This window comes from Gopherus flavomarginatus, chromosome 6 (assembly GCF_025201925.1).
Source record: "Gopherus flavomarginatus isolate rGopFla2 chromosome 6, rGopFla2.mat.asm, whole genome shotgun sequence".
In the NCBI taxonomy this organism is placed as follows: domain Eukaryota; kingdom Metazoa; phylum Chordata; order Testudines; family Testudinidae; genus Gopherus; species Gopherus flavomarginatus.
In genome coordinates, this window is record NC_066622.1 from 120,741,387 (window position 1) to 120,767,361 (window position 25,975).

A 25,975-nucleotide genomic window follows, 5' to 3' on the forward strand; every position below is an offset into this window, starting at 1 on the left:
ATGTTGGTGAGGGGTGATGGGAGAGGGGAATCCAGGAAGGTCACACTAGAGTTTGACACACGTCACTTTGTTGAGATCCTCTATGCAGAGGGAATGGAGAAGAAGGGTTTGAGAGTGGAGAGGAAGTCAGCAAACAGGTGATGGGTTTTGTGAACATTGAACTCAGGAAGGAAGGAGGAAGGATGTGCTTTGTGAAGAATATAGCAGAGCTGAATGATAAGACTACAGATTTGCAACTGTAGAAACTTGCTGTCCCAGGATTTCCTATTCCCAGGCATTCAGCAGGCTGGGAGCAGCGGCTGAGGCAGTAAATGAGGAGTGAGCCAGGCCTGGGACGGGTGGGAAGGACAGTGTGGGACAAAAGTCCAGTGTGGAAGAGGGAATTAAACTGAGGAGTTGACCACAGAGGCAGCCATGATGAGAGAGCATAAGTGTGGATAAAAGTCATCAGATAAACTGGAGGTCCAACATGGGTAGCCTGCACAAGTCCAAATACAGGGATTAAGGATGCTATTAAAAATTCCGATGATTCAGAAATGCATCTCCGTTTCCAGAGCTCAAAGAAGATTACATAAACTAGCTTCATGAAACTAATATGTTTGCCCTTAACATGTTAACGTATCACTCAACAAGTAATTGATTTATAATACTAAATATTCAACATGCATATAAGAAATCAGAAGGTACCTGAACAGATGACACCAGCATCTTTATGGTGACCATAGTTATGTCTGTACTACCCCCTGTGAGAGCACTCCCACAGGTAGGATTCATTCCCTTTGCACTGCACTTTATACAGGAGACTACTTCTGGTGTCTTGACCAAAACAGACATTTCCTGGTGCTGAAATGGCCTGTCAACATCCTAGCTATCTGCACACAACTTCAAAATCATTTTTGTCATATGAATTATGACAAACTGATCCCCGGGTATCTTTGGAATAAACACTAACACGCAGTCCTTAATTTGTAATGAAAGAGGTGCTGAGGCTCAAGCAATTTTTTACCTTCATCACTGACCCAGCTAGCCATGAGGCGCCAGGGCTACGAACTGCTAAGCCTAGAGGTGCTGGGGCTCAGCTCTAGCAAGCCCCAGCACAAATTATGCCCTGCTAACATGACATTCACATCTGTTCATTCCTTTAATCAGTGACAGTTTCGTTTCTTTGAAAAAAACAAAGAAAACAAAGGTTGGCACCTTTGATAACTTTTTTATGTTAACCTAGTTTATAACTGGCTGATAAAAAAATTCTTAGAACCAAGAATAAATTTAAAAGGAGTTCTGTAGCCTAGTGTAAACACTCCCGTAACTGAAAGCACTAAGCCATAGCCACACATTGAATGAAGCCAGTTGGGTTGTATGTAGTTACCTGCACCTCTGCTAAATATAGTCAATCTCCAGAACACATTAGTGAAGCCCTTATACAAGACAGGAATTAAGCTATCAAAAATATAAATAAAAACTCTAAAAAATGAACGATGTCTCCGAGATGTTTCAATTATTCCCGAACTCACCAGAATCTAAAACTTAATATTAATAGTTACTGTAACTTGACACAATATTGTCAATGTTGCTTTTTAAACTCAAACCCATATGCAAGATATTTCTACGGTTCACAACATCAGAATAAACACAAACAGAAGGAAAGATATCTAAAACTCAGATAATCTATTCCTTGGATTGTAAACGTGACTCCGGTATGACAAACTAGTTTCATTGTATGAAGGAGTTTAATGATTGAAGAGCTTGCTCTTGCTATCCTAACCAGCAAAACTTCCAATGACGTTAAGGACTGAAGGATCAGATCCTAAATTAGTACCAAGCTCAGCTTGGTACCCAATTTGACTGGATGTATAGTCAATATGATTAAATGTTCTGCAGAGTTTACAGGTTAATAATTACTTTGGGTGTGCTATGCAATTTGATATTTCATTGCCTGCAAGAAATCAGTACAGAGGAACTGTTTCAGTAGACCTATTATTATTTACAGTGAGAACCCTTCTTGGCAAACAGTATGTTCTATAGTAACTGCATTTTTCAGTTATCTGAATATGTTTATTGTACCATATAAATTTCCTGATCCACCTACACGTGGGGGGGGGCATTCTTTCTTCAATGTGCACGTACAGCTCAAACTAACATCAGCAGGAGCCTGGCACATGTATGAGAAGTTAGATTTCTGAACTTGCTTTACTTGTGTCAAGTCTATAGCAGACTTCAACATGGATTTTAACCACAATGAGCCAATATCCTGAAGTACTTTCCTTGCTATGTCACAGTTCTTTCATTGTTAAAATGGAGAGGTTGCCTACCTTATACAGTAACTGGAATTCAAGATGTTTTATCCCTAGGGGTGCTCCATGTTGATATGCACATGTGCACCTGTGCACTCTTGATCAGAGATTTTTCTGCTAGCAATGCCTTTGGGGACTTAGTTAACTTAGAATTCAGTGCTATGTAGGATGAGCACCAATGATTCCTTCCAACATACATTTCCTTGTATTAGTAAACACTGAATACCATTTACCATCATGCTGCCTACTCACTATATTTGGTCCATCTGAAAGTTCTGCACAGTGCATAGTGTGGGAAGTTGGAGGGTAGGATTTTTCATAATAAGCATTAACGAACTTTTTATTTAAAATATTGGGCCATAGTCTGCATGAAAAACTTGTCTTTCAGAGCCTTCAAGTAGAGGCTGCAGGAATTAGCCATTTGTTATTCTGGACTGTGCTTTACAGGAATATAAGCAGACATGGTCCCAGATCAGAGGATACAATTTTAGGCCCCTCCTGAAAACTTTTACACGCAAGAGTAGTCCTATAGAAATCAGGGCCTAAATTAGACCATGAGCAACAAAAACATCAGACCATAGCTGGATGTAGGGGAAAGAGAGAACAGTGCTCTTGTGGGAGTGGTTTTCCTCGACTCAAAGCAGATCTATAACGTGAATGTTTTTATCTATTTTGTTTAACATTTATTAGATACTAGATTATTGCACCTAGATGGGGAGTAGTGGTAGAAAAGTAGCTATAAATTCACATTAATAAAATGTATGTACATGTCTACACTGTACACTAAGCCAGAGCTTGAACATCCATACAGCATTGTAAACCTAGGTTTACAATTGAGGGACTCAGGTCTCACAGCAGTGCCAATGCATCCATGCTGGACTACGCAGACCTTCTGACATGAGTCCACTCTGCAAAATGACCAGAGTCAAAATGGGACTCAGGCTTTCTCCCATCACCCTAGCAGGGTCATAGGACCCAAGTCTTGATTGCTTGCTGACCTGAATCAGACTTCTTTGTGTGTGGTTGGCTTAGGTGTGGAGTGCAGATTTAGCCTAAAAGAAATAAGATGCAATTATATCTAATGCCATGCTTCCCCCATCTAAGGTAAAAAATAAACACACAGTTCATTGACAGAGATTTAGCATTTTATTTGATGTTGGTTTTGCATCTTAAATCAGAAACAAAATACGCTCATACAAACTTTCATTTATGATGATTTTAAACTATTTATACTGATTGATTATATGTTTAATTAAGTATAATAAAAACTTAATATACATCCCTATGCTAAACAACTGTTGGTTTTCAAGATGTATCACTTTAATAATCAACTGTTTGCTAAATTAACAAGGGCAGGAATTTTCATGTTACTTCCAGAGAAATACGCTTACTTGTGCTAGTTAAATGCAGAGATGGCCCCAACCTGAATCGACAGAACTCAACACCCCCAATGTCCAGACTGGAGTTTCACAGTTGTCCTTTCTCTACAACTGACCTAGTCAAAGTCTTCCCAAACATATTCAGACCGATCACTATAACCAAATACAAATGCACTAAACATATTAGGAAATCACCAAACGCTGCAAGAGTCAAATAATTGTGAATCCATCTACTGCCTGGACAGTTACCCACTTTGAACATATCAATGTCCATTTGTGTGTACAAAAGGCAAGATATTGCAGGTAAAATTGGTGCATGTGCACTTTTGTCTGCACACACAAAACTGAAGATTTATTTTCCTCAAGCCCTATTTGAGACTCTTCATTTAAAGTGCACCCAAATCAGGTTTAGTGGAACACATCTCTGCATATTAGAGCATGTTCTATACATTTATTGTTGACCTTTGAAAGCCACGTACTTTCCTTTATTAATTTACTATTATCTATTAAATCACTGTGCAAATGTTTGACATTGAATACATTCATGAAGAATGAGGCTGAGCCACCTCATGTGATGCCTTGCCTCTCACAGCACTTGGTACTCAGTTCCTCTTCTCAGTTTACTTCTCAAAAGGGCCACAGTGAGAACCAAAACAACTCCTGCCAGGAGCAAAGGGGCAAGAACAAATGGGCTGCGTACGTCATCTTTTTCCAGAAACTCTCTCTTGTGTGAGTCTGTAAATGACAGAGAGAGTTTATCTGACTTAATCTTACAGTTTTTGCCAGTACATAAATACATAGGTGCTAGAGCATAAAAGACACCATTGAGATTTAAAGGTAAAAATTTCATTGCCATTAAGAATCATAATAGTCTGACCAAAAGTGCCATGCTGATAAATTTAGTTTTGAAAACAAGAGCAAATTGTTTAATGTCTGTTAAAGTAAAATAGCACAAGCAAATGCAGCATATGTTAAAAATGACTGATAGACAACTCTGGAGTTTAACATCTTATGCTTAGGTGCAACTCAAAACAGCAGAAGTGCCAATATCTCACACTGCTTTGTCAGTGTGTCTCAACCGTGACCTGGAAGACCATCAACCAGCTCCAGGGGTAAGAGGATAGCTCAGTCTGTGCTCATTAGCATCATGATGACTATGTCTCTGTCTCATTTCTCTGATGACTATCACAAAAGTTCCAATTGTTGATGGTGTTTGTAATGTAGTTACCCAGACCTAGGCTTTTACACAGCCAGTTGACCAGCAATCAAATGGTAACAACTTTCAGGGGCTAGAGGTTCAGACTAAATTTGAACTAGCATCTGTGAAAGTGAAATGAAATGCCCTATTACCAATTCTGAGAGACATCTGATTCCCCTGTAAGCCAATATTTTGATCAAGCATTCGCTCTTATCCTACAGTAAAAGACCCGTACACCATTATTTTCTGTAATCATGAGTATGTCTGTAAACAAGTCCATTAACATTTATAATAATGATAACCACCATTATTAGTTGCTTTACTGTAATGCCTACAGCTCCATTTAGGACTGGGTTCTCATTATACTATGCACTATGCAAACACTAGGAAGATAAGGCCTCTGAACCTAAAAGCTAATTAATGTGAAACAAGATGTAACAAGTGAGTAACAAACAGAAGAAAAGGAGAGAGTGAGAGGCCAGGGTGAAAGCAATACAAACTGCAGTTAAATAGGTGAGCAAAGCTGATGTTTCTGAATAATTTGAATTTAAGTATATCAAAAAATATTAGCAAGGCCAGCCAACACTGGGTTTTTCTAGCTGTCAAGGCAGAAGTGGGTCTTGAAGAGGGATTTGAGAAAGGAAAAAGTAACATTACAGATTTGTTTACAGAAGGCATTATAAAGAAAAGCAGATTATCAGCATGTAATCATTTTATGACAAACTGACAGTAGGGTGGAGATTTTTCTGTGGGAATAACTGATGCTTGAAAAAATTCTGGATACTTTTATAATTAACCCCTTGTTGCCACCAAATTGTGTTCACAATGAAAAAGGCTTGTCCTTTAGCACACTCCTGTTTAGAATTCATGATAAGGGAGCAGGCAAAGAATATGACATACTGAAATGTGATATTAAATGATATTGTAAAATAATACTTAAACAGCTACAGCAAGAGAAAAGGCCATAAAAATAAATTACCAGATTTTCTGTCCTCATTGGTTTCTTTTTTATGCTGGACTGCCCCACAACAACATCTAGTTTTTCCTGGTAAGGACTTGTATCCCTCTTGAGCCTCACTAAACATCCCTGATAGCATCAAGAAGAATAATCATATGCCCTGCATACAACTATCTTGCACTGCAAGTAAATGGCAGCATGTCTGTTGAGAAACTTGAAGGCATTGAATTTGAAACGAACAACGTGTCCCATTGGTGAATAGTATGAGCTGTAGGTGGAATCTCTTACACATCCGTAAAAAAAACCCAAAACCAAAACAAACAATCAGAATTGCTCCACTAACACACACAGAGGAATTAGAGTAAATGTATCTGCTTTACTGCTGCAGTGCAAGCAATAAAAGCAGAAAGATACACGTATAACTTTAGGTATAACTGCTTTATAACAACTAAAAGTCCTTTCCCATTCCTGATTAAAACATAAGTCAGGTTTGTGAAGTCAGAATATGGAGATGCCATGCATGTATCGGTAAACATCACCAGTTGAATCGGAACTGTAGAGAGTGGCTTGAAGGAATAAATCCTGGTTTAGGTCAACATAGTATGGGGAACTGTAAACTGGATTTGAGAAATTTGATGATTCATAAAATGAAATATTCACTTCATATCTGCCATGCTGGGCTTCACTTATGTCTATATCACCTTTGGCAACATACATTATTTCTACCATTGTGTCCTGGTTCATTGTGCAGGTAACGTGAAACTGAAAGTTGCTTTTCCTCGTGATAATATAACCAGAAGGAGATGTTCTGTTTACATTGGAATACATGATAGTGTTATTTTTCACCTGTGAAAATGAGAATAAAATGTGGTTCATGAATGTATTTTATCAAAATATTGCAGTTGAAGTAGTTGATTTATGTAAAAAGACACTGTCAACTTGAGACGAATTAAAAACTAGCTAATTTGAAAAAAAAATCTAGTTTCCCAAAGAACACTGTTTAAATAGTAGGTTCTGATGGGGAGTTTTTTGGTTTGGTTTTTTGTTCTAACTACTTAAAAATATTAGAAGATTTTTTTTGCTTCTCTATTGACGTTTATGGTCTTTTCAGAAAAGGTGAAACTGACAAACTATGCCAGGGAACATTGATTATACATAAAATTCTTCCCAATGCAGAAAGCAAACAAGCTAAAAAAATAGATGTATTTCTCCCTACACCATTTGCATAATCTCAGTTGTCACTTGTAACATATTAAGTATAAAATTTTCCAACAGGATTTTCAAATTGATGTTGCATCTTTAATTTGGTTCTGACATAAACAGCCCATGGAAAATATTAGTCCCTAGTAAAATGCACACCTTAGTCCACTGAAATCTCTCGTCAAAGCAGCACCACTTCTCTCTTGCCCAGTTCCTCCTACATTTCAGGAGAATGGGGATTTTGCACAGTTTTGGTTAATATGCATTTTATGGTTTGGCATAACACTATTGGTGATGACCCTAACCCTCACCAGCAGGGTTTAACAAGTGAATACCTTTCAGGGCGATACAAGTGTTCTGGAACACATCAAATTTGTCATTAATCCGAAGAGCAAAAGCCATAAATTCACTTTTAAGACAAGGTGTAGCAGGGCTTCCTAGAGCTAGCATAAGACCTGTTCTCTGAAGGCACTTTCATAAATTCACTGGACTTTGTTTTTCTATCTATTTATTTTATTAGAGATCAGTGCATGCTGTGAAAGGCAGTTCTTGATCTGTATTTCAGACAGCACAAAGTCTATGGTAGTTCAGTCCATTATAAAGACAGGGCCTATTGACAGTTTGGATTTATCTTCAGCACCCAAATTACAGGGATTTTTGTTCAGGCCACTATTTGTTTTTATATAGTAGTATTCTAGCTACTCAGTATACACTTCTGATGGTTAATTCATGAGGTTGCTTTATCAGAAAAGAAACATGCACTATTAGTTTTGCTCAACTTCTGTATTAGCACCTGCTGCTCAATCAATGCCCCTTCTGCAATAGTTTGTAAACTATGTACATGATGAATTACATTTGCACACCTTAGTGGTCCATGGCCAGGATGTACATATTTAATCCAAGTGTTCTTTACATTTTTTGATTTTAGAATGAATTTGTTGCTCGTGAAAGGTGCCAACTGACAGTCCTAGGGTCTAAGCTAGTCTGTTTATCCACAGAATGATAGCTGATTTCCCCCAATCCTCTACAGTGAGGTCTCAACCCTGACACAGCAGGGCCAATTTTAGGGATAAGATTTCTCCTCCTTTGGCTATTCTTGACAGATTTTGGCCACATGTGAAACAGAACCAAAGAATCAGTCCCTTCTGGTTGTACATCTTCCCAAGACTTGGAAAAGAAAGAGTTAGGGTTTAGGGATTCAAATATTACCCTCTCCCCTAAAATTCAAGGGGATTTTGTCCACTGTGACAGAGTGCTAAGCTTTGTCTACACTGCACTTTCATTGGTAAAACTTTTGTCATTCAAGGATTGTGAATTCTCCCCGCCTCCAAATGACAAAAGTTTTACTGATGAAAAGTGCCAGTGTGGACTGTGCTTTGTCAGTGGGAGAGCTCTCCTGCCAACAAAGCTACTGTCTCTTGTTGAGGGTGGATTCATTTTGTCTGTGGGAGAGCTCTCTCCTGCTGATAAAGAGCAGCTACACTGCGCACCTTTTAGTGACATGGCTGTAGCGGCACAGCTGTGTCGTTAAAAGGTGCGTAGTGTAGACATAGACCTAGCTGTAGCATGATGGTCTTGTAGGTAATTGCCTAACAAAGAAGATCATGGGCTTAATTGGAGGCAATTTACCTATTATGGTGGAAATTGACACTTGGGGGCATGATACATAATTTGCAGGAACCAGAAGTGGGGAGTTCAGAGAGTGAGCTAGATGAGGTAGAGAAAGCTGGATGGAAGACTCTTCCTGACACATACTTATACTATGTTCTGCAGTGCTGTGAATCTAAAGATACACACTGTATGTATAGCATGAATAAGAGATCATGCAAACAGGCTGGGCAATGCAAGGTAGCTGAGGGCACACCCCATGACACTACCAGATGGAGTTTTTCCAGACACCACTGACCTGCAACATTCACAAATGTGACCAAGAGGTCAAAGGCTCTTCAGCCATCCATGCTACCAACACCTTGAGTCATCCTGACAAATATGAAGTGATCAGGTTCTGTGTTTATTGTAATTTCCCCTCAGGATTTTCTTTTTCTAAAGTCAGGGCTCCTAATTGTCAGCAAGGTGGTTAGACAAACTCATGCACAACAAATATACTAGTCACCTCGAACATATGATGAGCTCTTTTAAACAAATATTTCCGTATCTAAATTATGGCCTTTTAAAGTGAATGGCTTGACCAATCATTTTTGTCCAAAACTAATTTAAATTGCTTTGTTTAACTAAAGGTGTGTTCACATGCAAAAGTGACATATGAATAAAAAGTACGTTTCTCACCTGTCTTATTGTACCACATCCATTAAAAGGTATGTTGACTATAACATAGGTTTCTGTGATCTGTTGTGGCCCACAGGAGGAGTCATTCAGATAAACATCCCAAGCATTGTACCCAATGACTGCAGATAGCTTCTGTTAATGGCTGCAGGAATATATTGTCCAGAACATGACAGTGCTGTATGATGAGACAGAAGGAAAGGTTAATATTAATTTTAGATATATATCCAAACATTACTATAATTAAAAATCACCTGGTTCCAGACTTAAAACCTCTGGGTAAGCTCAAAAGCTTGTCTTTCAACAGCAGAAATTGGTCCAATAAAAGATATTACCTTACCCACCTGGTCTCTCTAATATCCTGGAACCAACTTAGGTACAACACTGCAAGATATTAAATTTAGCCTGATCTAACATCCGGCTGATCTAAATGAATGGGAGTCTTTCCATTGACTTCACTGGCTTAATCAGGTCCTTATTGTTACCTTACTAATAGGAACATTGCTATATTTAAGGCAAGCTTACCTGTATCATTGTTCTTTTCTGGAAATGAATCATAGTAAGCACTGAATCCACTTCTTGTATAACTAAAGTCACTTGAAAACAGAACAGTCATTGTATTTGAAGACGATGTAAATGTGTAATTTGAACGATCACAAATCCTCCCAAGAAGAGGAGATGTATTCAGAGGACCATCATAGACTTCAACAAAGTCATAAGCACAATTATATGAAACTTCTAGCCTGTGGAGATAAAGTTGTTTTGTGTTACTTTAAAGTAATAGAGTTAGAAAATAATAGTTTTCAAAATGAGTGAAATGAGGTTGGAATGAATTGATTCCCATTGACTTTGGAGGGAACCTAGTACTAAACTAATATATAACAGCATGAACACTTCCACCTTTGTTGATAACATAAGCTAACAGCAATATTTGGGGCTAGAAAATGATCTGGTAAACTAATTCAAATCTATGGCAAAACTTTCCTACCAGATCTGCCATTTAGAGCTCTGTTGCATATTCTGCACAGTTTCTACACAGAATGATATGCAACGGAGACAAACAGTGAGGTCCGGAGAGGAACGTTTGACATAAGTCAAAGGGGTGTGTATATATATTCTTTTTTCTTTTAGTGTGTTTTTAAATGTGATTGCATTGTTTGAGGAAGGTGTTGGACTGACAGCCACAGTCTGAAGACTCACTTACAGAACAGAGACTATAAAGATCAAGCAGTAGACAATCAAGTTTATTCACAAACTATTGCCTTGTTATATAGGGCTGGCATTTTCTGAATGAAAACTCTTTCTCTCACACAGGTCAAGTTTGGATTCAACCACAAAACCATGTCACATCAATGCTACAGCAGTTAACATTTATTTATTCTTCCAAAAATACCCGTACAACTTTATAATGAACACAGCATATTAGCCGAGTTAAAGATAATAAAAACATTGAATCTGTGCTTGGCTAACATTAAAAAAAGATTTTTCTAGTTCTGTTTTTAAAGAAAAAAAAACTATGCTTCCCCCTGCCTTGTGAGCTATTCTAACCCTTTGATGACTTCAAAGATCTCCCCACTTGCTTTAGCCCAACTCCCTTCACTATCAAGCGTTCATGCCAAAAAAAAGATTCTTCCAGCCAAGGAAAGTTGGCTAACAGTTCCCCTTCAGTGCTGCTCCAGAAATGAGACGTATGGCTTGCCAAAAGAGGTGCAGAAAGGTCAAGGTACTTAAGCATGTGTTTAATTTTAAGCACCAGAGTAGTCCCACAGACTACTATGTGCTTAAATACTTTGTTGGATAGGATCCAGAGAGAGGTAGGCTGCCTCTGCAGCATTTCCAGTGCCAGCTACTGAAGGAGCAAAAGGACCAAATGAGACTCTTGCATGGTAGTAAGTTGGTCAGCTACTAGATTGCCAGATCAGACCTCCTACTGTAGTTGGTTGATCAGAGACTTTAATAATGAAATAAAATAAAATTCATAAGAAACATAAGCAATGGAAAATCTTTCTAAACTCAAAATCAAATAGTTTAAAGAGGTCAGTAAAATCAAAATCTTAAAAAGGCAAACAAATATGAAAAGTGGAAGTCATCACTTTATATCAAGTTCTCTGAAGGCTAAACTGCAGTTAAATATCTAATATTTTACTTACTCAACATGCTTAAAGATGAGTCTGATTTAATAATTGTTCTTGACTTCTATTCTCCAGACACATTGTACATTCACTGGATAGTTTCCAGGAAAGAATGGACTAGAGAATGATCCAGAAGCGGTGGAAAGGTAGCCACCACATGAGCCATTTATTGCTAAGAGAAACAAAAACCAGTATATTTTAGGATTCCTTTTGATTTTATTTCTGGTGAAGATATTGAATCTGTTTATTCAGAAGAGGCCTCAATACAGCTGCTGGGGAAAGAGAAAGAGGTGGCCATAAATGCTTTGGCACAAGTTGCAGAAGCCTAAGGGCTGCTTAAACCTCCACCAGCTTGTAATGACCCCTAGGAGCCATTATGTGGGTGAGGATTGCCAGAGCACAGTGTACTCTGGCCTTGACTCTTCTAGCCTCTCCCATCACACCGTCTACCCCAGACCCATGAGTGAGTGGAGTGGAGTGTTATGGTGGTTTTGTGCTATCCAGGTGTTACTGGGACAGGGAAATCCCTAGCTGCCCCTTTCAGGGCAGTTTGCTTGAAGTTTGTCCCTGCGCAAGATGCACCACGCTCCCCAAATGAGGGGTAAGGTTCTGAACCATACATTAATTCTGCACTCCTCAACATCTGTTTCTGCATGATCACAGGAATACATAAAATAAATCTGACTATGCATAACACCTCCACATAAATGAAAATGCACTTTGTATAAGCAAGATTGCCCATCGATAATTTAAATATCTCAGAACACATTTCAACTAAGGGTTGAGTATAAGCATGCTTATACTCCAAAAAGGTATACACAAGAAGGTTCAGGAAAGTTTGGTTTAAGAGAATCTACCTAATCAGGCTCTGCTTCTCTTTACTAAGCTGACACCAAACGTGTTCATGGCTCCTCTCTCATGGACCTCTAGTGCCCTCCTTAAACCTTCACATACAGATATCCACTCTAGACTGCTGTCATTTCCTCTACTGGTTTCCCTTACACTTTTATACATCTCTCCTACAGTCCCTTTGTTTCTCAGCTGGGCTCCAGATGATTCCATTTTGCATTTAATGGGCTTGGGCTCACAGTTCAGTCTGAGGCACATCGGTCTCCAGAGCTTGTTATAATTAACACAGTATAGACAACCTGGAGCCTAATACAGAGGGAGTGGAATGCCACAGTAGATGTCAAAAAGCAAGTAGAGTAATCATGTAAAGAAAAGGAAGCTCTCATCTAGGAGTCTCCCTAACAGAGCTAACTATGTTGGGGAGAGGGGATATACAACCAGTGGCTGCTCAAAAGATTCTGAGACACAGTTAAAAGTTTGGATGCTTAACACAGACTTCAGAAAAAACAACAGTAAAGCCACTATAAGACCCGACTTACAACTTATAGTGGTTGGTGGAGTACTTGGAAAAGCTGTATCCACAAAACAAAAAGAAGCAAAATTAGCAACCGTCTTTGTTAAATAAAACTGTATATTACTCTCTTAGCACAGTCCATGAGCACAATCACCAAACCAAAGCCATTTTGAATCCAGATACAAAAAACACACCACCACCCCCTTCCTTGGCCTCTCTCTTTAGTTAATACACACTAATATTTTGGTATAATATAGGCTCTTTCCTTCAGTATGAGTGAAAATGTGAGAATTTCCATCTTTGATTTCAAAAATGAAATAAAATCCCACAAAAACAAATCATGAACAACCATGATTTTATAAGACAACCCTTCAGAGTCTTACCATGATTGCAAACCAAATACATATGTGGTTCCAGACCAGATTTCTATCACATATAAAGGAACCTCACTCTCAGAATGCGAGGTGCATGGAAGTACAACAACATAGCATTTCCTGTCTACCTCTCTCACATCCAAAAATTTCATCTTTTTCCCCAAGACTGCTCCTGAGGCCAAATGAAAGGCTGGGTGGACAACTATTTCCTCTATAGAGACAGTGTTTGGAGAGACAAGAGAAATGATAGGAAGTTGGAAACAATTAATTGATTTAAGATTCACTCTTGCACTCATAGGGAAAATGATATAATGTCTGGATTTATAGGGCTCTAGCCTCCTTTTTTTATGCACACAAATTCAAAGGGAAGTAACGATAGGGAGGAGATAAATCCCTAGGGCAAAATTAAAGCCAAATAATATCTTACAAGTTTATTATAGATACTACTGGGAGAAAGTACTAGAATGGTAATATAAAAATCTAAGCAGATTATGTGTACATAGACATAAATGATTAATACATGTGTTAAAAACATTAGTGAGGTATGTACATTTACATAAAAATTTAAGTAGTGTTAAAAACATTCCTCATTTTCTAAAAGTTTACAGCATATGTCCATGTGCCACAGCAACATAAATACATTATCTTTCTGTAGGAAACCAAACAGAAGTAAAGTTAGTAGAGAAAATTAACATCCTCTAATTAAAAAAAAGTAAAAGAAAAATCAAATAATGGGAACTTCTCTTGGGGAAGGAGGTAGGTTGGCTTTTAAGGTATTAGATTAAAAGGTTGAATACCATTTTCTATGCAAGGTAGAGGCAAAATGGAATATTGTAAATCCTTATAGATATAATGGATAGATGAACAGGTTAACTAGATTGGAAGGGTATCTCAGATTTAATACTGTATATTAGATCAAACAAGAGACCAAATCTTAATGTTTTACTTGATTTTCACTCAGACCTTACTCTGGAATTGATGTCAAAACTTCCACTGAATATATAAATGAGTAAGGAAGGACATCATAATTTGGCCTAATCAGAATAAATAGATAAGCACTTAAAAGTACAATTTCATGACTTGAGAACTCTAATCCCTTCTGAATAGATGTGCGCAAAAAGCTTAACTCAATCAGCCTCTTGACCTATATCAGTGTTAAACCTCTCTCATTTTCCTCAAAGATTTGGAGCATGTTTTCATTTAGCAATTCAAATGTTCATGGACAATGTAGCCAATAGGTCTCTTAGCTGAAGCTGGGCAAATTTAAGCAACCCATTATTTGGTAAAAGCCTTCAGGGTAGTAAGTGGGTTACACCCTTTCTTCCTCAAGTTGCCGTCACTTCAGAAAATTGGTTAGATCATTTTGTTGGGAAATTCACAGTACCTACAGTATATGTGTAGTGTATTAATGTAGCCATATGCAGCACATTAGATACTGTCAACCTGTTACCAAGGAAAGCAATACAGTATAAAATGGAAATTGATACAAGTTGTATGGTAGTCAGTATCAAAAACAAGCAGCTTTGATGTTAAAGATCAGACACAGTAAGCAACATCTGTTGTACATATTTAGTTTTTAGCATGATTTATGTCAAATTCTGTATCATATTTTGGAGGGGAGAGAGAGAGAGATGTTATAGTTTAATGTAGACAGTAGTAAAGTAAGGTCTCTTTCATTACCACTGCACGACTGCAATGGCCAGAAAGGGTGGAAACATCTCCTTTATTCTGCATTCACCTCTCCCGTTTCCCTGCCTGTTCTACCCTCAGCTTTGACTAAGGGGATTTACACAACAGTTATACTAGCAATGAATGCCACCGTTGTGCAAATTAACTTCCATTTCACCAAAATCATTAACACTCTTTACACAACAAATGAACTGGGTCCAAAACATTTAAGTAACATCTGAGACACGAGGTGGGTGAGATAACATCTTTTATTGGACCAACTTCTGTTGCTGAGAGAGAAGTTTTTGAGCCACACAGAGCTCTTTTTCAGTTAGTCCATTAAAAGATATTACCTTACCACTCACTTTGTCTCTCTAATATCCTGGGGCTGACACAATTACCACTACACATAATGTAACATCTGTTCATTAAGCACACTGGAAAAGAAAACATTATACAAGCACTAAACAACAACCATGGCATTAGTTGCAAAGACCAAAAACACAGGACCCGATTCTCCTCACAAAGACACCAATGCTGAGCAGAAATAATTGCTCTGAAGTTAATGTAGTGACAACGGTATGAAGTTAGAATCAAGCCCATAGTTTTACTGAACTAAAGAGTTCCAGGAATTTAGGCAATAGCTTTTCTCAGCAGTATAGGCTGCCAACTTTTCTACCTGAATAGCTCTCTGAAAACTTGCCTTCATCTTTTTAGAGGTAAGAGGGGAAAAGTGGGAGAAATCAGAACATTTAGACACAATACCTGCATATAAAAGCAACAGCCAAATGAAGCTCACAGAGTCAGACATTTTTGACTGGGTTAAGAGGTGCAAGAAAAGCAATGAGCTTCAAGATACACATTGCTTGAAAATATATAGAGGCAGCCCTTGAAATCTGATCTTTCCTCTATCAAATTAGTTACAAGGAAGTGCTACATGTGTCACCTTTAAAAAAAGCTTTTGCTGCCAAGCTGTTCCAGTAAACCATGATAACAATATACATGCTCTCAATGCTGCCTTGATTTCTTATCATTTACTCCAGAAAAAGCTAGCTTTAAGAAATTCCACATCATTTTTATGCTACTCTCTTTTTTAAAAAAATGTTTAGGGGCAGGTAGATTCTGGAGTAGAAGTGTATTTTGGAGGACTCGGTCACCAGCCTGAAGAAAAATGTTCAGCTACTCTCAGATCAGTTCATAACCTTTGCCTCAGGGCTCTGGTGGTTTGTCCAACACCCACCCACACAAAAAAATGAAGTAATAGTCCTATTCCCAACACAAATAGTGGGGACTGTACCCTAGCAGCTCAGGAGTCAGGGCCTCTGGCAGTCCTCTGTTGCTGTTGCACGAAAGTCCAGACTAGATGACCACAAGGGTTCCTTATGGCCTTGGAATCTATATCTCCCAAGCTACTAATATCAGACCATCACCTGACACTGCTCAGCTGGGTTGGATGATTCCCAGCACATGTCTGTGGGCTAAAACCCACGTTGCTGATACAGACTAATACAGCTACTACTCTGAAGCCTTAATAATGTTCTTTATATGCAATCTTGTTTAATTTTAAAATATCAGCTTTTATCTTTCTCTCTCAAAACTACTCCCACAATTTTATTTTGATTATTAAATATACATTTATAATATCCATCACTCCAGTGTCCTGATCATATTTTAGTACTTCTGCTCACCAAACCCAAGCCTTAATATACACTTGAATATTCTACTTCTTAAAGATTTAAGTAGCTACCATTTGCAGAACTCTGCTGATAAGTTAGTTTGTATTTAACAGTGGATTTGCTTAACTGAATCTGACACATAGTCCTGTTATGTTGTTTCCATGTATTTTTAATGAGGAAATTTTGCACAATCCATCCATAATTCCAAGGAAAACTAAACACTGGATGTAAGTGTAGCCCCTCTTCTGAAGTCTCTTTCCTTTTCTCTCCCTGATTCTTGCTATCACCTGTATTTAGAGTGGCTTCTCCTATCCCCTTGCACGGGCTGGGTCCTGGGTTCTTGTCTGACAGCAGGTGTCTTCACCCAAAGTGATTCTCCAGTGTGTCAAATACATAAAGGTGCTGTGCCTTAAGAAAGTGAATAATATTAGCTGGCAAGGATTGTAAAGCCCAATACACAGGGAACCATAAAATTCACAGAACTAACCCCAGCAAAGGGGCATCACACCAAAACCAACTGTATAACAAAAGGCAGCTTTATTGGGAACAAGAAAATAGGATCAAGGGAACAAGAGGCTTAATAGTTAACCTTGATAAATAAACCATTTCCTCACATCCCAGCACTAACAACTTCTCCAAACTACTCCCTCCCTGCACCTCCCCAAGGCAGATGGTAGGCTGTGGTTGAGTGTCCAGAGATAGCGTCTCAGTGCCGTGGTGTTGGCCAGCTTAAGCTAAAAGTTCTCTTAATCTATCTTCACCCTGGGTGGGGGAAGGTTACGTGCCTGACTCCCTGCTTCTCAGGTCCAAAATTCCCCCATGGGGGTCTCAGCTGGCTCTTGAGAGCCAGCACTGGGTCAGAGCTCTCTCACAGCAGTGCAAGAATCCCCTTCGGTGCTGAGAGGAGTGGGAGTTTTGCAGCAACTCAAGAACCCTGAGCTGTGCTGTGTCCTTCCCGGATTCCAAACCAAACAAACTCCCGGAGTCAGGCTGTCCCCTCACCCAACCAGTAGACGACTCATCCAAACCACTCCAGGAAGAAGCCTCAACATTGGCTTCAGTAGGGATTTCTAGTCCATTCTGACCCCACTCCTGACTGCAAGCATGCTGGGAGATGTGGTCAGAGAAGTTAGGTGAAGGGGAGGGATAGCTCAGTGGTTTGAGTATTGGCCTGTTAAATCCAGGGTTTTGAGCTCAATCCTTGAGGGGGCCATTTAGGGAACTGGGGTAAAAATCTGTCTAGGGATTGGTCCTGCTTTGAGCAGGGGGTTGGACTAGATGACCCTGACATCCCTTCCCACCCTGATATTCTATGATTATAGCTGTAGTCCTTTCAGGGACTGCTGAATTTCAGTCTAAAGGTCCAGGAGCCAGGAAATTCAAAGTAGGGGTATAAGAGGGGTCCCTACTCACACTGGGGTGCCCCTCTTGTGGTTCCTTTCATCCCTCCACCAGATGATGCTACCTTCTGTTCTCTCTCTTGCTCTGCAGCATCTCAGGGTACTTTTACACTACAGGATTATTCCGATTTTACATAAACTGGTTTTGTAAAACAGATTATATAAAGTCAGATGCATGCAGCCACACAAAGCACAATAATTTGGTGGTGTGCATCCATGTACTGAGGCTAGTGTCAATTTCTGGAGCGTTGCACTGTGGGTAGCTATCCCATAGTTCCTGCAGTCGCCCCCACCCATTGGAATTCTGGGTTGAGATCCCTATGCATGATGGTGCAAAAACAGTGTCACGGGTGATTCTGGGTAAATGTCATCACTCATTCCTTCCTCTGTGAAAGCAACGGCAGACAATCATTTTGTGCCCTTTTTCCCTGGATTGCCCTGGCAGATGCCATAGCATGGCAACCATGGAGCCCGTTTTGCCTTTTGTCACTGTCACCGTATGTGTACTGGATGCCGCTGACAGAGGCGGTACTGCAGCGCTACACAGCAGCATTCATTTGTTTTTGCAAGGTAGCAGAGATGGTTACCAATTGTTCTGTACCGTCTGCTGTGCCATTGTAAATTGGCAATGAGATACCAGTTATCAGTAGTTCTGTACCGTCTTCTGCTGTCATGGCTGCTGCGTGCTGCTGGCTGACCTTTTCTGAGGTCGGCCAGGAGCGCAAAGACAAAAATGGGAATGACCCCCGGGTCATTTCCTCCTTTATGTTGTATCTAAAAATAGAGTCAGTCCTGCCTAGAATCTGGGGCAAGCGTACTAGAGAAACAGTGTACCAGAGAGCACAGCCACTCCGTGTCAGATCCCACAGAAATGATGAGCTGCATGCCACTCTATGGGGTGTCCGTGCAACAACTCCACCTGTTGCTTCCCTCCTCCTCCAAGCCTTCTGGGCTACCATTGCAGTGTTCCCCCCCATTTGTGTGATGAAGTAATAAAGAATGCAGGAATAAGCAACACTGACTTTTTAGTGAGATAAAATGAGGGGGAGGCAGCCTCCAGCTGCTATGATAGTTCAGGCAGTACAGAATCTTTTCTTCAGACATGAAAGGGGAGGGGGGGCTGATGGAGTTCAGCCCCCAGTTGCTATGATGAGGACGGTTACCAGCCGTTCTGTACCATCTACTGGGAATGACCGGAGTCATTCCTATTTTTATCCAGGCTCCCCTGGCCGACCTCACCTGAGGCCAGCCAGGAGCACTCATGGCCTGATGACGAGGACGGTTACCAGTCCTACTGCACTGTACCGTCTGCCACAGGGGAAGGGAGGGGAGAGGATGCTGCTGTTCATTGTCCCAGCACCGTGTCTACCAGCAGCATACAGTAGACATACAATGACATTGAAAAAAGTCAACAAACGATTTTTTTCCCTTTTCTTTCAAGGGGAGAGGGAGTAAATTGACGAGATATACCCTGAACCACCCCGGACAACGTGTTTGACCCTACAGGCATTGGGAGCTCAGCCAAGAACTCAAATGCTTTTCGGAGACTGCGGGGACTGTGGGATAGCTGGAGTCCTCTGTCCCCCCTCCCTTCCTCCATGAGCGTCCATTTGATTCGTTGGCTTTCCATTACGCTTGTCACACAGCACTGTGGACTCTGCATTATAGCCTGGAGATTTTTTCAAATGCTTTGGCATTTCGTCCTCTGTAACGGAGCTCTGATAGAACAGATTTGTCTCCCCATACAGCTGTCAGATCCAGTATCTCCTGTACAGCCCATGCTGGAGCTCTTTTTGGATTTGGGACTGCATCGCCACCCGTGCTGATCAGAGCTCCACACTGGGCAAACAGGAAATGCAATTCAAAAGTTCGCAGGGCTTTTCCTGTCTACCTGGCCAGTGCATCCGAGTTCAGATTGCTTTCCAGAGCGGTCACAGTGGTGCACTGTGGGATACCGCCCAGAGCCCGATACCGTCGATTTGTGGTCACACTAATCCTAATCCGATATGGTAATACCGATTTCAGCGCTACTCCTCTCATCGGGGAGGAGTACAGAAACCGGTTTAAAGAGCCCTTAATATCGATGTAAAGGGCCTCGTGTGGACAGGTGCAGCGTTAAATCCATTTAAAGCTGCTAAAAGCGGTATAAAGGCATAGTGTAGACCAGGCCTCACAGTCCAGGACTGGCAACTCTCTTCGTGGTTTGGACATGTCATTAGGTGTTCCCAGCAGTCCCCTAAGTCAAAGTTACACTACTTTTCCCAATCACTGGTAGGTGAACTCAGGCCCACCCTCTACTCTAAGGTCCAACTCAGGGACCCCCTAATCAACAGCCACAGTCTGCTCTATTCCAAACCTTGCTGCTATTTCCCTGAGTCTCTTCCTACTCTGCCTCTCTGATTTCTGCTCCATTACCCTTCTAGGTAAACCCTTCCTTCAGAACCTGAATCTCAGAGGTTTGCCTCTTCACTTAAGGTTTCGTTTCTTCTCCAATACCTAGAGAGTGAATGAGTAGACTTCCTCACTACAAGACTTTCCAGTCTCAACTTAGTAGCTTTGTACCAGCCTAGTCTACATCTGTTCAGTTGAGCAGCATCTTCCACTAGGCCTTGTCTATCCATTGTAATTGTCCCACAGGTGCATCCTACTAGATTAACAAGCCCCTTCCAACCTAGCTTAATTCCTTCAGGTGAAGTGTAGAGTGAATACCCCATGGAGGGGGTGGGGAATTACACAAGTACTGTAGGTTTAGTTGCAAAATTAGAGTTTAAACATACAGCAGAGATTGCTGAAAATTGCAAACAGAATGCTTATGAAAAGAATACATGGTAAAATTGTTTTCACTGGACTCCAGTGCCTCACATTACCAACAAAGGTTGCTCAAGAAATTTGGCTGTGCTAGGCAACATTTTAGTGTGATGCCACCCCACCTCATGCATTTGGTCACCTTAAGCATATTAATTAGGCCCTAGCCCAGGACTAGGGCTCCTAGGCACTACGGTAATACTGATAATTGTTGGTTACGACATTCTCATAAGTTTTGATTGCATTGCTAGGCTTTTTTTCTGATGTGGTTATCTTGACAATGCTTTGGCCTTTGTAAATAAACAGATGATTTTAATGGGACCTAGTTTTCTGAACAACTCATCCCTGCAAATGAGAGGTTCACAATCTGGCCCCACATGGTAGAGTGGAGGGGGATACATCCACTTTCCCCTGGTAGTATCTTTCCTATGAGGCATGAAATCCATTTGATCAACCAACTTATCATACATTTATTGGGCATTGAAAATGTCTGTGCTTTATAGCTCTGCAAACTTATGTTTTTTTGATATCTTTGAAATGGAGCTTACAGTAATTGAACAAAATGTTAAACTACAAATCAAACAAACTGGAAATCAGTGGCTTTGAAAACCTGGCTGTTAATTGCTGACATAATATTTTGCTTATTTGTTACAACAGTGCCAAGTATATGTTTAGCTTAGGAAACAAAGGTGTTTGTTTTCTCCCCCTTTTCCAGCTCTCAAATGGCAAATATTTCAGACAACCTCTAGGCTCTTGATGTACCCTCTGTATCACCTTGACATGCATTTTAACAGTTTTAATGAGAAGAGTCACCATTATGAACCTGGCACAGATCTAAGGTGCACCCAGATTTGATTTGAAGAGAGGGAAGAAGTGATTTACACACATTGCTTGTATCCCACTCTTTGTGAACATTACGACAGAAATCCCTCACAGCGCTGCCTATCACCATCCATTTCTTCATCAGTCCTCAGCAGGAACAGTTTGCTCTGTTACACTAGTGTACAGCTGTATTTCCTCCTTCATCACTGCATTCCGAATCAGCTTCATAAATACTCATTGGCCCCAATGTGCAGCGTTCGTGCTAGGCATAAGCAGACTAAACAATTGCTGAGGGCCTTGAGCAGCTCAGGGGCCCATCCCATTGGCTTTTTACTATAAGAACTTGCCTACTTTAGTGTTGGGAGGCCAAACATATTCCTGCTTAGGGCCCCCAGTGGCTAGCACTGGCTCTGCCAATGTGCCAATTGGGCTGGTTCAGGGGGCCTCTCCACCATTTTCGTAGGAGTCCTCTGTGTCACTACAATGGGGTCACTGCACTGTGTTAGAAACTTTTGTCAGGCCTGACATACTCATTCCTCCTCACACACTGGTGTGACGATATTTATTTAAAAGTGAAATGCACTATATGGTTTGAAATCTAACAACACACTTCTCATTAATATAACTGTGAAATGTTTGTAACAACACTGTAGGTGCAATTATAGATACTCTCTGATATTACGTCTTGGAGACTGAGAAAGGAGCCAAAACAGGGTTTTTCCATTGTGAAAGTCTATACTCTCATGGTCACCCTTTTGTGACAGTCAGCAGCGACTCCCTAACAGCTAGTAGACTTATAATAGCTGGAAACCATTAGGAGAAATTGAATATCTCACGGACACAGTAGCCTGAACTTTTGAACTGTCTTTTCTTATCAGTCTTGAGGCAGTTAAAGCTGGTCCTAAGCTGGTTTTTGCTGAGCAGATTGCAGAAGTGCAGGGTTTGCTAACCACCAATCAAATGCTAACATGACTGAAGCCTGTGTGTGAGTGTGTATAAAATGTTCTTGGTTTTTGTATAGAGTGGAGTTTTTTGTACCAAGGTACAGAACTCTCCTTTCTTCTGCAGAATAAAGCAACCTTTCCTTATCCCTGTCTGACTGTCATTGGCTGTCAGCTAGGTGGACCCGACATTTTGGTAACAGTTTCTGGCAGCCCCAGATGGGACCCTCCTAGCTCAGACATTGGACTCCGGATGGCTGTGGTGAACTAGGAGTGGCACCACCGGGATGCTTAGCCCCTCTTCCTCACTTCACCGCTGCCCCTGGGGTTCATGCTCCGATTAGGTGAGCCCTAGTAGAATAAGGAAATAATAGGGTTCTAGTTATATTCTGGTTACCTGGTTACTGTATTTCTGTCTTATACCTTTGGGTGTTAGGTGTGTGGGCGGAACTGAGCTTCTTGTTCGTAATTCCTCAGGGTGGAAGCCATAGAGTGCGAGGAAGCTTTAAGGTCATATTAAAATCCTTCTGTTCCGTCCCCTGTAGCAGTCAGTATAAGCAAAAGTTGCTGGTTTGGATTTTTTGAATTAGACCATTATTCCCTCCTTCTTTCTGTTTAATTCTCTATTTAAGTGCCAGAAAAGGGGATGGGTGGGTCTTAGCAAAAAACCTCTAAGAATAACCCTTTGGATTACATGTTAAATAAATGGCCTTTACCCGGTGTTCAGAAAGGAATGTCAAAGAGGCATTTATTGCAGCTTTGTACCCAGGATTGGCCAGCCCTGGGTACCGATTGGCCTGAGTTTGGGTCTTTTGACATTCCAACTCACTTAACTCCTCTGTGCCTGGTGCTGGAAAACCAGGCACCAGGACAAATGAATTATTGGTTCTTGTGGGACGATGAAGCTCATCGTCGCTTAAAGAAAATATAGATTCAAGCTCCTCTATACCCAAAACCTTCTGCCCCTAAAGAGGCCAATTTTTGGGAAAAAAATCCCCCTATATACTGTCCTCGACCTTGGCCACCAGTAGCAGAAGCCCAAGTGGGATGGGCTCGATACCTTCCTCTGCAGCCGTGGGTTCAGAGGTAGCAGCCCTGCCCCAAAAAATTGAGGACACTACAGCTCGAGTAGACAAACAGGCTACTGGCGGAATGATGAGTAGTGGGTCAGAGTCTTTTAGCCTCTTGGGTAATCCATCCCACAGTAGATTGGGGTCAGTTTATGAAAAAAAACCCATGGGCAATTTAATTCAAGCACCCCTCTGGGTCCTCCCAGTTCCAGCGACAGAAGGGAATGTTGTGGACCATCACATTCATGCTCTGTTTACCACAGCTGACCTTATAAATTGGCAAACCACTATGCCTTGCCTCAAGGACAACCCAAGTGTCGTCTATAGATGATTCTGTACCATTTTCCAGTCTCATAATCCTGACTGGCAAAATGTGAGCCAATTTTTAGATTGTTTGTTAAGCACAGAGGAGAAGGAGCGGGTCCTTCGGAGTGCCCGGGCCGCCGTGGAAGCCGTCGACCATTCCCATGACCTTATATCCCTTGCTAATCCGGCCTAATGATCCGGCCCACCTAGCGAATCTAAAGAGATTCCGGAACTGCATTTTAATAAGTATCAAACAGGCAGGAAAAAAACTCTCAATTGGTCAAAAGTTCTTAATACTGTGCAAGGGAAAGAGGAGCACTCTTCCAATTTTTATAAAAAACTTCGTAAAGCATTTTGTACCTATACTAACCTAGACCCCAAGACCGCAGACACACAGTCCATGGTCCGGTTTATCTTTATTTCTCAGTCAGCCCTGGACATCAAAAAGCGGTTACAGTGACTTGAGGATGCTAAAGGGAAATTGCTGAAAAAACTGGTAAGTGTTGCCACTCGTGTATATAACACACAAAAAAAAATACAAAAAACAAAGCAAGTAAAAATGCTGGCGGCTCTTGTAAAAGCTAAAAATAAAAAACAAGAATAGTGGAGGGGACCCCCAAAAAGCAACCTAAAACAGACGAGGCGGGACCCAGGACATGCCAAAAATATGTGCAACTACTGTAAGCAGCTTGGTCAGTAAAAAAGGGAGTGCCCATACTGACCCACTGGGCGGCAGCCCTGCCGCTCAGACCCACTGCAACTCCAAATAACGGTAAAAAAAACAAACGTTAACAACAATAAAAAATAACGGCAAACAGGCTTCTTCTGTTAAATTCTCTGGTGTCTCCGCCTCCCATGCCTTTTTGCTAGCTCCGGATTCCCCAGTTAATCTCTTAGGCAGAGACCTGTTGTGTAAATTGTATGCTCAAATCTTTTTTTTAAGATGACAGGATCGTCCTCCGGTTACCTCAAAACCAACTTCCCCAGCTGTGTGCTGTTTTGACCCAGGCTTCAGAGGATTCAATCCTGCCTGTGGACCTGATCCTACCCAAGCAACTCAGACAGGAGGTAAAAGCCTCCCTATGGGGCACTTTAAAAACAGCCTTGGGCACTCTCTGGATAGAACCAGTGCGTAAAACCTTGAAGCCAGGCATTGTAATTCCTCGTATTCATCAGTACCCCATCCCCCAAGAAGCTCTGCTAACCCTCCAGAACCTTATCAACACATTCTTGCGGTTAAAAGTGCTGGTTCGCACCAAGTCTCCTTTCAATACCCCCATTCTGCCAGTCAAAAAATCTAACATAAATCAAAAAAAAAAAAACCTGGTATACCAATTTGACCAGAACTTGCATGCATTAAATAAAGTCATTCAAGCTAGACACAATGTGGTACCTAATCCTCACACTATCCTAACTGCCATTCCAGCAGGTACTGCTTGCTATTCGGTAATAGACTTGATGTAGGGGAATACTGAAAAATTACACAAGACAGCTGGAATATCTTTGCATTTACATGAACGAATCCAGAAACCGGAAGGGCAGAACAGCTGACCTGGACTCAGCTACCACAAAAATATATTAAATCACCAACCATTTTTTCCTCTATCCTGACACGCAATTTAGCTAATATTAAGCTACCTGGTGGGTCCACTTATCACTTATATGTAAATAAAGTCCTGGTTTGTTCTCCTAATCAGGTAATATGCAAAACAAACACTATTTACTTGCTAAATTACTTGACAAATAAGGGACATAAAGTGTCCCCTTCTAAGCTTCAGTTTGCCAAGGACCAGGTAACCTACCTCAGTCACCTACTGACCCCGAAACATCAAGCTCTATCTAGTGCCCATATTCAGTCAATCCTTAATATCCCACGGCCAAAAACTAAACGTAAAATGCAGAGATTTTTAGGCCTTGCAGAATTTTGCCCTTCTTAAATTCCAAGTTTTAAAAAAATGGCAAAGCCCCTTTATGAGCAAATAACCCATAGTGCCGAAAAGCCCCTGCACTGGAATTCTGGGGCTATCAAAGCCTTTCAGGAGATTAAAACAGCCTTGGCCTCAGCCCCAGCCCTTGGGCTCCCCGATTATTGGAAGCCCTTCGTTT

The 25,975-nt window shown here is 40.8% G+C and overlaps 1 pseudogene; it reads right to left on the bottom strand.

The window, feature by feature from the left end:
- Positions 1-4,259: 4,259 nt before the first annotated feature.
- LOC127054529 (deleted in malignant brain tumors 1 protein-like) lies at positions 4,260-13,333 on the bottom strand (annotated as a pseudogene).
- Positions 13,334-25,975: the final 12,642 nt, after the last annotated feature.